The sequence below is a fragment of the Triticum aestivum genome, chromosome 4B, assembly GCF_018294505.1.
Source record: "Triticum aestivum cultivar Chinese Spring chromosome 4B, IWGSC CS RefSeq v2.1, whole genome shotgun sequence".
NCBI classification, from domain to species: domain Eukaryota; kingdom Viridiplantae; phylum Streptophyta; class Magnoliopsida; order Poales; family Poaceae; genus Triticum; species Triticum aestivum.
Window position 1 is genome coordinate 159,918,510 of NC_057804.1, and position 12,566 is coordinate 159,931,075.

The window sequence follows — 12,566 nt, forward strand, 5'->3', positions numbered from 1 at the left end:
GTACGAGGTGAGTGTTAGCAATCATAGAAGACTAAATGATGGTTGAGTATGTGGACTTGCCTAAAGGCTCCAATACGTGGCCCTTCCTGAAAAGATGATGAATTGTAGTTGCAAAGTTGCCTGAGAACATAGTTTGTTGGTTTCCAATAGAGTTTATGCTTTATACTTTGATGTTATGATGAATTGTCACTTGTTCATGAGAAGTTTATGATAAAAGTTCTATGATAAAAGTTTTATATTAAAGTTTATTGCTTTTACAATAAGTCACATGATGCTGCTATGTACGTATTTTTATTTTTATCGACACCTCTCTCTCTAAGCATGTGGACATGTTTTTTGATTTCGGCTTTCGCTTGTGGACAAGCGAGGTCTATGCTTGGAGGAGTTGATACGTCCATTTTACATCATGTTTTCTTACTGTTATTTATGTTGTTTTATTGTATAATAATGCTTTTTGGAGTAATTCGAATGCTTTTTTCTCTCATAATATGCAAGGTATGCACCAAGGGGGAGAATTTTGGCAACTGGAAATCTGGACCTGAAGAAGCTACGTCAAGCTACCTATTCTGCACAACTCCAAGTGAGTTGAAACTCCTCGAGGGATTTTTATGGAATATTTAATGAATATTTGAGTAAATAAGTACCAGAGGAGGGCCACAAGGTGGGCACAACCCACCTGGGCGCGCCAGGAGGCCCAGTAATGCCCTGGTGGATGTTGCCCTCCTCGGCCCACCTCCGGTGCCCATCTTCTAGTATATAAGTCATTTTGACCTAGAAAAAATAAGGAGAGCACATTCAGGATGAAGCAGAACTTGGGCAGGAGCACTTTTGCCCTCCGCGGAGTGATTCCGCCGGGGGAACTTCCCTCCCAGAGGGGGAAATCATCGTCATCATCATCACCAACAACTCTCAAACCCTAGTTCATCTCTTGTGTTCAAGCTTTGTATCCAAACTATAGAGTGGTGCTTGTGGGTGACTAGTAGTGTTGGTTACATCTTATAGTTGATTTCTATATGGTTTATTTGGTGGAAGATTATATGTTCAGATCCATTATGCTATTTAATACCCCTCTGATCTTGAGCATGTTTATCATTTGTGAGTAGTTACTTTCGTTCTTGAGGTCACGGGAGAAATCATGTTGCAAGTAATCATGTGAACATTATATGTGTTGGATATTTTGATGGTATGTATGTTGCCACTCTCTTAGTAGTGTCATGTGAACGTCGACTACATGACACCTCACCACATTTGGGACTAAGGGAATGCATTGTGGAGTAGTTATTAGATGGTGGGTTGCGAGAGTGACAGAAGCTTAAACCCCAGTTTATGCGCTATTCCATAAGGGACCGATTGGGTCCAAAATGCTATGGTTAGAATGTATTCTTAATACTTTTCTCATAGTTGTGGATGCTTGCAAGATGGTTAATCATAAGTAGGAGTTTTGTTCAAGTAAGAACATCACCTAAGCACCGGTCCACCCACATATCAAATTATCAAAGTACCAAGCACAAATTAAGGCAACATGATGAAAGTGACTAGATGAAATTCCTGTGTACCCTCAAGAACAACATTCCTTATTATAAGAAACCGTCTTGGCTTGTCCTTTGCCTCAAAAGGATTGGGCTACCTTTCTGCACTTGTGTTACTACTATTGTTACTTGCTCATTACAAATTATCCTGCTATCAAACTACTCCGCTAATCAAAATTTTAGCACTTGCACATAGTACCTTGCCGAAAACCACTTGTCATTTCCTTCTTCTGCTCGTTGGGTTCGACACTCTTACTTATCAAAAAGGGCTACAATTGACCCCATACACTTGTGGGTCATTAGTGATGCTTTCTGTGGGCCCGCGAGGTCGTTGTTCATCACTTTGACGAACAGCTGGTAGTGAGGTTAATTTTACCAACAAGGTAGAATCTTTTTTGTTTGTGTTATGGTGGGAGTATATATATAGTATGCGTCGAAGAGGTGGGAGGGGATTAGCATATATATACTATATGTACGCGTCCGTGAACAAGTAGGACCTCACTTAGTGTCATGATTTTTCGGTTTTCCGAGGCACGTGCCACATCAAAGTTGTGAAATTGTCTATTCAAACATCACACAACACCTCTTTGGGCCACATGCATGCAGGCGGTGGTTATCCTAGGACACTCATGTGTGACACTTCCATCTGTGGGCCCACGAGGCCATCATTGATGCATGCATCACTTTGACCTACATCGGGAGAGGTTAATTAATTTCACCATCAAGGAGGATTCTTTTTGGGTTGTATTACAGTAGGAGCATATAGTATGCATGCGTCGAAGAGGTGGAAGGGGTCCATCATATGTAGTACGCTTCATGATCCTTGATTTGTGTGGGGACTTTACAGTTTTCGAGGCATGTGCCACATCAAAGTTGTGCATTTTGGGTATATATTCAACATATGTTTGGCCCACATGCAAAGCGATGATGGTTGTCCTCTCACACCCACTTAAGTGCTTATCAGCATATCGATGTTTGATGTCTACTACACAACCTTCTTCTTGTAGACGTTGTTGGGCCTGCAAGTGCACAGGTTTGTAGGACACGGTAGCAAATTTCCCTCAAGTGGATGACCTAAGGTTTATCAATCCATGGGAGGCGTACGATGAAGATGGTCTGTCTCAAGCAACCCTTCAACCAAATAACAAAGAGTCTCTTGTGTCCCCAACACACCTAATACAATTGTAAATTGTATAGCTGCACTAGTTCGGCGAAGAGATGGTGTTACAAGTGCAATATGGATGGTAGATAAATGTTTTTGTAATCTGAAATAATAAAAACAGCAAGGTAACTAATGATAAAAGTGAGCACAAATGGTATTGCAATGATAGGAAACAAGGCAAAGGGTTCATACTTTCACTAGTGCAAGTTCTCTCAACACTAACAACATAGATAGATCATATAAGAATCCCTCAACATGCAACAAAGAGTCACTCCAAAGCCGCTAATAGCGGAGAACAAATGAAGAGATTATGGTAGGGTACGAAACCACCTCAAAGTTATTCTTTCGGATCGATCTATTCATGAGTTCGTACTAGAATAACACCTTGAGACACAAATCAACCAAAACCCTAATGTCACCTAGATACTCCATTGTCACCTCAAGTATCCTTGGGCATGATTATACGATGTGCGTCACACAATCTCAAATTCATCCAACCAACACAAAGTACTTCAAAGAGTGCCCCAAAGTTTCTACCGGAGAGTCAAGAAAACGTGTGCCAACCCCTATGCATAGGTTCATGGGCGGAACCCGCAAGTTGGTCACCAAAACATACATCAAGTGGCACGTGATATCCCATTGTCACCACAGATAAACATGGCAAGACATACATCAAGTGTTCTCATCATAAAGACTCAATCCAATAAGATAACTTCAAGAGGGAAACTCAATTCATCACAAGAGAGTAGAGTGGGAGAAACATCATAAGATCCAACTATAATTGCAAAGCTCGCGATACATCAAGATCGTGCCATAGAGAGAACACAAGAGAGAGAGATCAAACACATAGCTACTGGTACATACCCTCAGCCCCGAGGGTGAACTACTCCCTCCTCATCATGGATAGCACCGGGATGATGAAGATGGCCACCGGTGATGGGTTCTGTAACGTCCTGGATATACTTTCCATATTTGTATCCAACTCTTGCCCTCTCCGGCGCTAAGTTATATTTATTTCTCTGCTTTGGGTCTTTGTCTCCGTGTGTTGTTTTCTTTTTCGTGCATCTCTTATCATGTCATCACGTGCATTGCATTTGCATACATGTTCATCTCATGCATTCGAGCATTTTCCCCGTTGTCCGTTTTGCATTCCGGCGTTTCGTTCTCCTCCGGTGGTCATTTCTACCTTTCTTTCTTGTGTGGGGTTTAAACATTTCCGGATTGGACCAAGTCTTGCCAAGCGGCCTTGGTTTACTACCGGTAGACCGCCTGTCAAGTTTCGGGTCATTTGGACTTCGTTTGATACTCCAACGGTTAACCGAGGGACCGAAAAGGCCTCGTGTGTGTTGCAGCCCAACACCCCCCAAATTTGGCCCAAAACCCAGCAAACTCTGCTCCATGTCCTAGAGCGTTCGATCACGATCGTGTGGGCGAAAACCGCACCTCATTTGGACTCTCCTAGCTCCCTCTATGCCTATATATACACCCCTCCGTTTTCGGATCTCTCCCTCTCCCCGAAACCCTAAAAAAAAACATCCCCGCCAGATCCGCGCCGACGGACGTGTCCGCCCCCAGCCGGACATCGTCCGCCCGCCGCCGCCATCCAACCCGCCGCCGCCACGTGTCCCGCGGGACCGCATCGCCGCCGCCGTCCCGGCCCGGGAGGCCCAGGAGGGGCCCCCGCGAGCCCGCGCCCCCGCGCCTCCTCCTTCCCCGAGCGCCGCCGCCTTCCGCGCCTCCGGCGACCGGCGCCGCCGCGGGACGCCATCGCCGCCACCGCACCGGCCGCCGCCGTGCCGGACCCCGCCGCCCGTCCGCTCCTCGCCGCGCGCCCGCGCCCCCGGGGCCGCGCCCTCGTCCGCGGTCCACCTCGCCGGTCCACCTCGCCGCCGCCTCGCCGGCCTCCCCCTCCTCCACCGGCTCCGGTGAGCTCGAGCTCCGCCGCCGGCGCCGCCTCGGCTTCCGCGCCGTGATCCCGATCTGGATCCGGTCGCGTGAACAGTAAACCCTAACCCCGATTTTTTTTGCTAAGTCCTAAAATTTTTGATCCATGTTGCTCTGTTCGAGGTCCCGTAACTTTGCAACCGTAGCTCCGTTGTGGGCGTATGATATATCAAAATGTTCGCCTCGACATGTACATCATTTCGTTCCATTGCATCATTTGCATTCGAGGTCATCTTGATACCCAAAATGCTGTTAGAAGGAGGCTTCGTGAGTTAAATTGCAGATCCGTTAGTTCATCATGCACTTTTGTCATTTTTGCTATATTTAATCCGTGCAGGATATGCCTGTGCCCCTTTGGGATGTATTGTGAAGCATTTTGTCTTCTTTCCAGAGGTGCCACCCATGCATTTTTAGGATGTGTGTGTTGTCTTGTGCAAGCTTGCGAAGTAGGGTACCTGAGATTGCAGATTTCAGGGACTTTGTGATTTTCGCTAAGTCTGGGATATTTTAGTTCATGATGCTATATGTCCAGCTTGTTTCCTAATGATCCGTGCCTATTCTGAGGATGATCAGTAAGGGAGTTTTGATATTTATGTTATGCTCTATCCATCCATGTCTTTGTTGGCATTTTTGGAGTGCTCTAGGTTGACTCAATCGAGCTCAACTTTTGCTTCGTTGTTAATCTGGGCAGATCGTCAACTTGTTTGCGATTTCGCCGATGCTACCGTTAGTGTTCCATGCATGCTATGCCTTTGTTCTTGCCTTGAGTAGCTAGCACTTTGTGCCTTCTTGCTGGTCATATGCTTTCCTTGCCATGACTTGCACCGTAGTGAGTGCATCGAGCTCGTTTACATGCCTTCGTGAGTTAAATTTCAGCATGTCTCAGTTTTCACTAAGTCTGGAAACTGATTGTGTTCGAGCGATGTTCGTGAGCTCGGTAGAGTATTTTGTGAACCCTTTTGGCCCCAGGTCACTTTGGGTGTTTTATTAAGATTGTTGAGTAGCTCCATGCCATGTTCTTACTTGTCATGTTCAGGTTTTCTATCATGTCGTTTTGCTGCTCCGAAGAGAGCTTCGTGATCTGAAATTTCAGACTAGTGTTAATTTCACTAAGTCTGAAATCTGTTTTGCATTTGCATTTTAGCCATGCTTGTTTGAACCTCTTAATGGATGAATTTGCCTATGGCTCAGTGCTAGTGTTTTGTCAACCATCTTGTGTACATCACTGCCATGTATTTTGTTTTCATGTTTGGTGGCTGTAGCATGTTCATTTCGTTGCATTTAGATGCCTACTTGCTGTAAATCGCAGACCGGTGTCATATCTTAAAACGCTCGCCATTTCCAAACCGTAGCTCCGATTCCAATGATCTTTATATCGTTTTCAAGCGATTTCATCCCCTCTATCCAGTGGCACACTTGGTTTTCCAAGTTGAGGCCAGGTTCATGCATTTCCTGTCATATCTTGCATTTTGCATCCCGCATCGCATCCCGCATAGCATATCGTCATTTCATCATATTGCTTGGTCTTGCCCGTGGTTGATTGTGTCCTTGTTGCTTGTTTGTCTTTGGGTAGAGCCGGGAGACGAGTTCGCTACCGAGGAGCCCGTTGAGTTTGCTTGTGAGGATCCAGTCAACTCTGACAACTGTGCAGGCAAGATGATCATACCCTCGAAATCACTACTATCTTTGCTATGCTAGTTTGCTCGCTCTTTTGCTTTGCCAATGCTACGATGCCTACCATTTGCTTGTCAGCCTCCCAATTGCCATGTTGAACCTCTAACCCCCCTTTGTCCTAGCAAACCGTTGATTGGCTATGTTACCGCTTTGCTCAGCCCTTCTTATAGCGTTGTTAGTTGCAGGTGAAGATTGGAGCCGTTCCTTGTTGGAACATTTATTTACTTGTTGGGATATCATTATATTGCTATGTTATCTTAATGCATCTATATACTTGGTAAAGGGTGGAAGGCTCGGCCTCTCGCCTAGTGTTTTGTTCCACTCTTGCCGCCCTAGTTTTCCGTCATATCGGTGTTATGTTCCCGGATTGTTGCGTCCCTTACACGGTTGGGCTATAATGGGAACCCCTTGATAGTTCGCCTTGATTAAAGCTTTTCCAGCAATGCCCAACATTGGTTTTACCATTTGCCACCTAGCCTCTTTTCCCTTGGGTTTCCGGAGCCCGAGGGTCATCGTATTTTAGCCCCCCTTGGGCCAGTGCTCCCTCTGAGTGTTGGTCCGAACTGAGCTGCCTGCGGGGCCACCTCGGGGAAACTTGAGGGTTGGTTTTACTCGTAGCTAGTCTCATCTGAGTGTGCCCTGAGAAAGAGATATGTGCAGCTCCTATCGGGATTTGTCGGCACATTCGGGCGGTGTTGCTGGACTTGTTTTAACCTGTCGAATCATCTTGTTGTACCAAGGTACCGAGTCTGATCGGTGTGTCTTGGGTGGAGGTCTATTCCTTCGTTGACCGTGAGAGCTTGTCATGGGCTAAGTTGGGACTCCCCTGCAGGGATTGATCTTTCGAAAGCCGTGCCCGCGGTTATGGGCAGATGGGAATTTGTTAATGTCCGGTTGTAGATGACTTGAACTAAACTAAATTAAAATGATTCAACCGTGTGTGTTACCGTGATGGCCCCTTCTCGGCGGAGTCCGGGAAGTGGACACGGTGTTGGAGTTATGCTTGCGCAGGATGTTCCTTTAGCTTCTCGCTCGTGCTTCGCCTTCTCTTCTCGCTCTCTTTTGCGTATAAGTTAGCCACCACATATGCTAGTCGCTTGCTGCAGCTCCACATATTTTGCCTTATCCATTCCTATGAGCTTAAATAGTCTTGATCGCGTGGGTGTGAGATTGCTGAGTCCCTGTGGCTCACAGATACTACAACTCCAGATGCAGGTTCAGGTGTTTCTGCTCCAGTTGACGATTACGAGCTTCAGTGGGAGTTCGACGAGGACTCTCAGCGTTACTACGTATCTTTTCCGGATGATCAGTAGTGGTGCCTAGTTGGGGTTATCGATTCAGGACCTTGTCGCATGTTGGGGGTCTTTTCCATTTTGGCGCCGTAGTCGGGCCATGAGTGCTTGTTTGATGGATGTTATTTATGTACTCTGATGTGACGTGGCGAGTGTAAGCCAACTATGTTATCTCCCCCTTTTATTATATATTACATGGGATGTTGTAATGATTGCCTGACTTGCGACATTGCTTTCAATGCGGTTATGCCTCTAAGTCGTGCCTCGACACGTGGGAGTTATAGCCGCATCGAGGGCGTTACAAGTTGGTAATCAGAGCCTTCCCCGACCTTAGGAGCCCCATTGCTTGATCGTTTTTAGCAGCCGAGTTGTGTCTAGAAAAAATATTTTGAGTCCTTAGGAATTATATATCGGAGAGCTTAGGAATTCTTTTTACTTCCCAGTCTCCTCATCGCTCTGGTAAGGCATCCTGGCGTAGAGTTTTGACTCTTCTCTTCTAAAATTTCACTAAAATTTTTTTAGGTTCACGCGAGTATCTTGGTTTTGTTCCGATGGTTTTGTGACGAGAACATTGTTCTTGGTGCCTCCTGTCTTTAGGGGTTGTGGCAGTGTCCCGGGGAGTTGAGCTCCGAGGTGTTGTCGTCACAATTTTATCGTTGCAATTCTGGTATACTTGAGATATGTTCGCCGACATCGAAAATCTCTTTTATGCAGTTCGTTGGTGAGATAACCTCGACGCCACCCAGTACTGGGGCGGGAGTTCGGGAGTATCGCCATAACTTGTATAACGGATGCTTTTCGAAGGTTGAGGTAGATGGTTTCCGAAGTTTTCCTGGTTATGTGTTGAAGGATGGATACAGCTGGATGTAGGATTTGCTAGTTTGGGTGAGATATTGTGCTTCCCCTGTATCCCCAACACCTGATTGCATAACCGGAAAGGTTCGGGAGTTTCATAGGTGGGAATTCTAGTAGCTCTAGTTCTTCTTCCACGGATATTGGTTTGAGATTGGGATTTCTTACCGATTATTCGTTCTTGATCCGTACCTTGTTGATTTATTTCTCTACCTTAATTCTTCGTGGCTTCGCAATTTATGGATATGTGATCATTTGAAGAGGAATGCATTCGTTCATTTTGTTCGGATGTGAAGACTATATGTTGCAATTTTCATTCCGTTGGATTCAGCTTCTATATTGTTGTCTATCTATGTGCTAATGGTGGTCAACCTGTTCAGGATGGCTCCTCCAACGCGCACGACTCCGAATCCTAATCCGCCTACACCTCCGCCTCCTCCGGAAGCATGGCAAGCTGTGATGGCCGCTACTAATGCAAACACACAGTTGATCATGCAAATCCTTCAAGAGCGCAATCAAGGCAGTCAAGGGAATCAAGGCCATAATCAGCACCACTTTGCTACTCTGAACCAGTTCCTTGCTAATGGCCCAAAGACGTTCAGCGGTTGTGTTGAGGCTACCGATGCTGACGATTGGCTAGTGGATCTGGGCAAGCATTTTGAATGCAGCAACGTCAGGCCTGAAGATTTCGTCAAGTTCGCTTCTTTCCAGCTCAAAGATTAGGCTGCAGAGTGGTTCCAGCAGTACAAGGATTCCAGAGGTGGACGTCTGATCACTTGGGACGATTTCCGTCAAGATTTCCGCGCTCATCACATCCCTCAAAGTGTGGTTGAGAGTAAGCGTCAGGAATTCCGCAATCTGAAGCAAGGCTCTTTGTCTGTCTATGACTACAACAAGTTGTTCCAGAAGCTCGCCCGTTTTGCCAAGCAGGATGTTCCTGATGAGAAGAGCATGATCTATCAGTTCAGGGGTGGTCTTCGTGAGGAAATTCAGCTCGCTCTTGTCCTCTTTGAGCCGTTGAGATACGATGAGTTCTACAACATGGCACTGAAGCAAGAGGCTGCTCAGATGAGATGTGATGCTTCCAGGAAGCGTGCCAGAGATGTTACTCCATCTTCCTCTACTCAAGTGGTCAAGCAGCAGAAGTATTGGCTTCCTCCTCCTCCGTTCCGTCAGCCGTATCAGCAGAAGAGCAAAGGTGGCGGTGGTTTCTCCCACCCACCCAACCCAGGCTTTCAGAACAAGGCTTCGTCTCAAGCTCCAAGATCGAGTGCTCCGTATCACCGTCCGCTTTCAGAGGTCACGTGCAAAAAGTGCCAACAGAAGGGTCACTATGCCAACAAGTGTACCAACCAGAGGCGTCTTCCTCCTCCTCCTCCTGTCAGATCGGCAAGTACAGCGGTGGTCAAGCACAATCCCAAGCACGCCAAGGTCAATATGCTGAATGCAGCTCAGGCTGAGGATTCTTCAGATGTCATTATGGGTAACCTTCCTGTTAATGATATTCCTGCAAAAGTTCTTTTTGACTCTGGTGCATCGCATTCCTTCATGTCATTTCCGTTTGCATCGGAGAACAATTTTAGCACTAGGGCATTACCTAGAGCTATGCAAGTCGTCTCTCCAGCTAAGCGACTAAGTTCCAGCATGGAGGTGCCGGATATTTCAATCTTGATGGGCGATTTCAAGTTTCTTGCTTCTCCTATGGTTCTTGGCAACTCGGATATCGATCTTATTCTCGGGATGGACTGGCTCTCTAAGCATAAAGCTCAGCTTGATTGTGCAGCCAGGCAGATTCAACTGACTCATTCGTCTGAGGAGTTCATTGTCTTTGCCGCTCGGGATAATTCCGTCCGGTTGTTTTCTCTCAATGAGAAGGGTGAATTGGATGCTATTTCGCAGATTCCGGTTGTTTGTGAGTATCAAGACGTCTTTCCAGAAGAGCTTCCAGGGATGCCTCCGCACCGGCCAGTTGAATTCGTTATTGAACTTGAGCCCGGTACGGAACCTGTGTGCAAACGTCCTTACAAGCTCGGCCCCGAAGAGTTGAAGGAGTTGAAGAAACAACTCGATGAGCAAGAAAGATTGGGTCTCATTCGGCCTAGTACTTCTCCGTGGGGTTGTGGTGTTCTTTTTGTGAAGAAGAAGGATGGATCGAGTCGACTTTGTGTTGATTACCGTCCAGTAAACAAGAAGACCATCAAGAACAAATACCCACTTCCCAACATCAATGAGCTGTTCGAACAACTCAAGGGTGCTCAAGTATTCTCCAAGCTTGATCTCCGTATGGGTTATCATCAGATTCGTATTCGTGAGCAAGATATTCCCAAGACGGCGTTCAGAACAAGTTTTGGTTCATATGAATACACCGTCATGTCTTTTGGCCTCGCCAACGCTCCTCCGACGTTCTCTCGCATGATGAACTTCATCTTCAACCCCTACACCAATGAATTCGTTTTGGTCTATCTCGACGACATTCTGGTTTTCTCGAAGAACAAGAAAGATCATGCCAAGCACTTGCGTTTGGTTCTTGACAAGCTCAGAGAACATCAGTTCTACGCCAAGTTCTCGAAGTGCGAATTTTGGCTCGATGAGGTTCTTTATCTTGGTCATATCATCTCTGCCAAGGGCATTTCCGTGAATCCTGAGAAGGTGTCCGCAATTGTGAATTGGGAACCTCCTCAGAACGTGAAGCAACTCCGCAGTTTTCTCGGTCTCGCAAGCTATTGCAGAAGATTCGTTGAAAACTTTTCTAAGATCGCCAAGCCTCTCTCAAATCTTCTTCAGAAGCACGTCAAGTACGTTTGGTCTCCGGAGTGTGATATTGCTTTCAACTCTTTGAAAGAGAAATTGGTCACTGCTCCAGTTCTGACTCCGCCTGATGAAACCAAGCCGTACGAGGTCTTTTGTGATGCCTCTCTCCAAGGTCTCGGTGCTGTACTGATGCAAGAGAAGAAAGTTGTTGCTTATACCTCTCGTCAGTTGAGACCTAATGAGAAGAACTACCCCACTCACGATCTGGAGTTGGCGGCAGTTGTGCATGCCTTGTTGACTTGGAGACATCTTCTATTGGGAAGAAAAGTGGATATTTTCACTGATCATAAGAGTCTCAAGTACATCTTCACTCAGCCTAATCTCAACCTCAGGCAGACTCGATGGGTCGAAATGATTCAAGAGTACAATCCGAGTATCGAGTATACTCCAGGCAAGGCTAATGTGATTGCTGACGCTTTGAGCAGAAAAGCATATTGCAACAGTCTGATTCTCAAGCCTTATCAACCCGAGCTTTGTGAAGCTTTCCGCAAACTTAATCTGCAAGTTGTTCCTCAAGGTTTCCTCGCCAACCTTCAAGTCTCTCCTACCTTAGAAGACCAGATTCGCCAAGCCCAACTTCTTGATGCTATGGTGAAGAAGGTGAAGATTGGTATTGCAAAGAGTCAGTCCAAGTACAAGTGCTACCGACTTGATGACAAGGACACTCTCTTTTTCGAGGATCGAATTGTTGTGCCCAAAGGTGAACTTCGTAAGGTGATCATGAACGAGGCTCACAACTCTCTCCTCTCCATCCACCCTGGTAGTACGAAGATGTATCAGGACCTCAAGCAAGCTTATTGGTGGACTCGAATGAAGCGCGAGATCGCTCAATTCGTGAACGAATGTGATGTCTGCAGAAGAGTGAAGGCAGAACACCAAAGGCCAGCTGGTCTCCTCCAACCTCTTGCCATTCCAGAATGGAAGTTTGACCATATTGAAATGGATTTCGTGACTGGGTTTCCAAAGTCCAAGCGTGGCAATGATGCTATCTTCGTTGTCATCGACAAGCTCAGCAAAGTGGCTCATTTTCTGCCTATCAAAGAGTCAATCACTGCAGCTCAATTGGCGGAACTCTATACCTCTCGCATTGTCTCTCTGCACGGTATTCCTCAAGTGATATCTTCAGACCGTGGCAGCATCTTTACCTCCAAGTTTTGGGATTCTTTTCAGAAGGCCATGGGCACCAACATCCGCTTCAGCACAGCTTTCCATCCTCAGACAAGCGGTCAAGTCGAGCGTGTCAACCAAATTCTTGAAGATATGCTCAGGGCTTGTGTGATCTCCTTCGGCATGAAGTGGGAG